This window comes from Natator depressus, chromosome 28 (assembly GCF_965152275.1).
Source record: "Natator depressus isolate rNatDep1 chromosome 28, rNatDep2.hap1, whole genome shotgun sequence".
Classification (NCBI taxonomy): domain Eukaryota; kingdom Metazoa; phylum Chordata; order Testudines; family Cheloniidae; genus Natator; species Natator depressus.
The window spans coordinates 8,396,348-8,401,347 of record NC_134261.1 but is presented as its reverse complement, the minus strand read 5'-3'; the positions used below and the strand labels follow the sequence as shown (position 1 = coordinate 8,401,347).

Here is a 5,000-nt window from a genome sequence, read left to right as displayed (position 1 = left end):
GAGGAGAATTAAGCCCGGAGCCCGGGGCAGGGCGACCCCGGACGGACGGGGATTCCGCCTGGCCCCTGCCCGCGGGGGCAGGCTCCGGGTTGACCTGGTGGCCGCTCGGGACTTAAGCCCGGAGCCCGGGGCAGGGCGGCCCCGGACGGACGGGGCTCCGCCTGGCCCCTGCCCGCGGGGGCAGGCTCCGGGTTGACCTGGTGGCCGGAGGAGAATTAAGCCCGGAGCCCGGGGCAGGGCGACCCCGGACGGACGGGGCTCCGCCGGCCCCTGCCCGCGGGGGCAGGCTCCGGGTTGACCTGGTGGCCGGACGGGAATTAAGCCCGGAGCCCGGGGCAGGGCGACCCCGGACGGACGGGGCTCCGCCGGCCCTGCCCGCGGGGGCAGGCTCCGGGTTGACCTGGTGGCCGGAGGAGAATTAAGCCCGGAGCCCGGGGCAGGGCGACCCCGGACGGACGGGGGTCCGCCTGGCCCCTGCCCGCGGGGGCAGGCTCCGGGTTGACCTGGTGGCCGGACGGGAATTAAGCCCGGAGCCCGGGGCAGGGCGACCCCGGACGGACGGGGGTATGCCGGCCCCTGCCCGCGGGGGCAGGCTCCGGGTTGACCTGGTGGCCGGAGGAGAATTAAGCCCGGGAGCCCGGGGCAGGGCGACCCCGGACGGACGGGGGTCCGCCTGGCCCCTGCCCGCGGGGGCAGGCTCCGGGTTGACCTGGTGGCCGGACGGGAATTAAGCCCGGAGCCCGGGGCAGGGCGACCCCGGACGGACGGGGGTATGCCGGCCCCTGCCCGCGGGGGCAGGCTCCGGGTTGACCTGGTGGCCGGAGGAGAATTAAGCCCGGAGCCCGGGGCAGGGCGACCCCGGACGGACGGGGGTCCGCCTGGCCCCTGCCCGCGGGGGCAGGCTCCGGGTTGACCTGGTGGCCGGAGGAGAATTTAGCCCGGAGCCCGGGGCAGGGCGACCCCGGACAGACGGGGGTCCGCCTGGCCCCTGCCCGCGGGGGCAGGCTCCGGGTTGACCTGGTGGCCGGACGGGAATTAAGCCCGGAGCCCGGGGCAGGGCGACCCCGGACGGACGGGGCTCCGCCGGCCCCTGCCCGCGGGGGCAGGCTCCGGGTTGACCTGGTGGCCGGAGGAGAATTAAGCCCGGAGCCCGGGGCAGGGCGACCCCGGACGGACGGGGGTCCGCCTGGCCCCTGCCCGCGGGGGCAGGCTCCGGGTTGACCTGGTGGCCGGAGGAGAATTAAGCCCGGAGCCCGGGGCAGGGCACCCCGGACAGACGGGGGTCCGCCTGGCCCCTGCCCGCGGGGGCAGGCTCCGGGTTGACCTGGTGGCCGGACGGGAATTAAGCCCGGAGCCCGGGGCAGGGCGACCCCGGACGGACGGGGCTCCGCCGGCCCCTGCCCGCGGGGGCTGGCTCCGGGTTGACCTGGTGGCCGCTCGGGGACTTAAGCCCGGAGCCCGGGGCAGGGCGACCCCGGACGGACGGGGCTCCGCCTGGCCCCTGCCCGCGGGGGCAGGCTCCGGGTTGACCTGGTGGCCGGACGGGGAATAAGCCCGGAGCCCGGGGCAGGGCGACCCCGGACGGACGGGGGTCCGCCGGCCCCTGCCCGCGGGGGCAGGCTCCGGGTTGACCTGGTGGCCGCTCGGGACTTAAGCCCGGAGCCCGGGGCAGGGCGACCCCGGACGGACGGGGGTATGCCGGCCCCTGCCCGCGGGGGCAGGCTCCGGGTTGACCTGGTGGCCGGTTTGCTTTCGGGCCACCAGGTCAACCCGCTGCCTGTATGGGGTTGACCTGGTGGCCGCTTTCCTTCCCGGCCACCAGGTCAACCCGCTGAATGTATGGGGTTGACCTGCTGGCCGCTTTCCTTCCCGGCCACCAGGTCAACCCGCTGAATGTATGGGGTTGACCTGCTGGCCGCTTTTCTTCCCGGCCACCAGGTCAACCCGCTGAATGTATGGGGTTGACCTGCTGGCCGCTTTCCTTCCCGGCCACCAGGTCAACCCGCTGAATGTATGGGGTTGACCTGCTGGCCGCTTTCCTTCCCGGCCACCAGGTCAACCCGCTGAATGTATGGGGTTGACCTGCTGGCCGCTTTTCTTCCCGGCCACCAGGTCAACCCGCTGAATGTATGGGGTTGACCTGCTGGCCGCTTTCCTTCCCGGCCACCAGGTCAACCCGCTGAATGTATGGGGTTGACCTGCTGGCCGCTTTCCTTCCCGGCCACCAGGTCAACCCGCTGAATGTATGGGGTTGACCTGCTGGCCGCTTTCCTTCCCGGCCACCAGGTCAACCCGCTGAATGTATGGGGTTGACCTGCTGGCCGCTTTCCTTCCCGGCCACCAGGTCAACCCGCTGAAAGTATGGGGTTGACCTGGTGGCCGCTTTCCTTCCCGGCCACCAGGTCAACCCGCTGAAAGTATGGGGTTGACCTGGTGGCCGCTTTCCTTCCCGGCCACCAGGTCAACCCGCTGCCGGCATGGGGTTGACCTGCTGGCCGCAGAGGGGCAGGCTCCGGGTTGACCTGGTGGCCGGACGGGGATTAAGCCCCGGCTCGGAGCAGGGCAAGCCCGGGCGGAGGGGGGTCCGCTTGGCCCCTGCCCGCGGGGGCAGGCTCCGGGTTGACCTGGTGGCCGGTTTGCTTTCGGGCCACCAGGTCAACCCGCTGAATGTATGGGGTTGACCTGCTGGCCGCTTTCCTTCCCGGCCACCAGGTCAACCCGCTGAATGTATGGGGTTGACCTGCTGGCCGCTTTCCTTCCCGGCCACCAGGTCAACCCGCTGAATGTATGGGGTTGACCTGCTGGCCGCTTTCCTTCCCGGCCACCAGGTCAACCCGCTGAATGTATGGGGTTGACCTGCTGGCCGCTTTCCTTCCCGGCCACCAGGTCAACCCGCTGAATGTATGGGGTTGACCTGCTGGCCGCTTTCCTTCCCGGCCACCAGGTCAACCCGCTGAAAGTATGGGGTTGACCTGCTGGCCGCTTTCCTTCCCGTCCACCAGGTCAACCCGCTGAATGTATGGGGTTGACCTGCTGGCCGCTCTGCTTCCCGGCCACCAGGTCAACCCCCTGCCGGTATGGGGTTGACCTGCTGGCCGCAGAGGGGCAGGCTCCGGGTTGACCTGGTGGCCGGCAGGGACTTCAGCCCCAGGGCCCCTGGCAGGGCGACCCTGCCCTTGTTCCCCAGAAAAGGAGAGAGCTGGCTCGCAGCGGGAAAAGCTGCCTACGGCACCTGGGATTCCCAGGCGGTCACCCATCCAAGTACTAGCCAGGCCCGGGACGGTTTACCTTCCGAGATCGGACGGGATCGGGGGCCTTCCGTCCGGTATGGCCGTAGGCACTCGGCTCCGGTCCGCCTCGTCCCCTTTCCCTTACTGACTCCCCTGCCTCGGGTGGGCCCGATCCTTTTTTCCGTTTTTTTTTTTCCGCTCCGGAGGCTTCGTGAGCCCCCCCCCAACACCCCTTTGGGGGTCGGTGAAATTTTTTTTTTCAGACTTCCAGGGGCCCGATCCTGGCCGCGGGCACCCGGCTCCGGGCACCCGGCTCCGGGCCGCCTCGTCCCCTTTCCCTTACTGACTCCGCTGCCTCGGGTGGGCCCGATCCTTTTTTCCGTTTTTTTTTTTCCGCTCCGGAGGCTTCGTGAGCCCCCCCCAACACCACTTTGGGGGTCGGTGAAAAAATTTTTTTCAGACTTCCAGGGGCCCGATCCTGGCCGCGGGCACCCGGCTCCGGGCACCCGGCTCCGGGCCGCCTCGTCCCCTTTCCCTTACTGACTCCCCTGCCTCGGGTGGGCCCGATCCTTTTTTCCGTTTTTTTTTTTTTTCGCTCCGGAGGCTTTATGAGCCCCCCCCAATACCACTTTGGGGGTCGGTGAAAAAAATTTTTCAGACTTCCAGGGGCCCGATCCTGGCCGCCGGCACCCGGCTCCGGGCACCCGGCTCCGGGCCGCCTCGTCCCCTTTCCCTTACTGACTCCCCTGCCTCGGGTGGGCCCGATCCTTTTTTCCGTTTTTTTTTTTTTCGCTCCGGAGGCTTTATGAGGCCCCCCCTAACCGTTTTTGGGGTCGGTGAAAATTTTTAGTCAGACTTCCAGGGGCCCGATCCTGGCCGCGGCTTCGCAGGCTGGCCTGGGGGGGGGGGCATCTCTAGCTCCGGCCGCGGACGGCGAGACGCTCGGCCACCAGGTCAGCCCGGAGGAAAAGGCTGAAAAAAATGTCTAAGTCCCCCCGGGACACCAGGTCAACCCGGAGGAAAAGGCTGAAAAAAATGTCTAAGTCCCCCCGGGACACCAGGTCAACCCGGAGGAAAAGGCTGAAAAAAAGTCTAAGTCCCCCCGGGACACCAGGTCAACCCGGAGGAAAAGGCTGAAAAAAATGTCTAAGTCCCCCCGGGACACCAGGTCAACCCGGAGGAAAAGGCTGAAAAAAAGTCTAAGTCCCCCCGGGACACCAGGTCAACCCGGAGGAAAAGGCTGAAAAAAAGTCTAAGTCCCCCCGGGACACCAGGTCAACCCGGAGGAAAAGGCTGAAAAAAAGTCTAAGTCCCCCCGGGACACCAGGTCAACCCGGAGGAAAAGGCTGAAAAAAAGTCTAAGTCCCCCCGGGACACCAGGTCAACCCGGAGGAAAAGGCTGAAAAAAATGTCTAAGTCCCCCCGGGACACCAGGTCAACCCGGAGGAAAAGGCTGAAAAAAAGTCTAAGTCCCCCCGGGACACCAGGTCAACCCGGAGGAAAAGGCTGAAAAAAAGTCTAAGTCCCCCCGGGACACCAGGTCAACCCGGAGGAAAAGGCTGAAAAAATGTCTAAGTCCCCCCGGGACACCAGGTCAACCCGGAGGAAAAGGCTGAAAAAAATGTCTAAGTCCCCCCGGGACACCAGGTCAACCCCGAGGAAAAGGCTGAAAAAATGTCTAAGTCCCTGCTCGGCCATCAGGTCAACCCCATTCAAAGTGACGGGTTGACCTGATGGCCGGCAGTCTCACGGAAGTCCGGATGGGGTCGC

General features: G+C 67.4%; 1 non-coding gene across 1 annotated transcript; it reads right to left on the bottom strand.

The window, feature by feature from the left end:
• Positions 1 to 3,220: 3,220 nt before the first annotated feature.
• LOC141980028 (5S ribosomal RNA) lies at positions 3,221 to 3,339 on the bottom strand. The gene has a single exon (XR_012637406.1). It is a non-coding gene; the product is annotated as a 5S ribosomal RNA (ribosomal RNA).
• Positions 3,340 to 5,000: the final 1,661 nt, after the last annotated feature.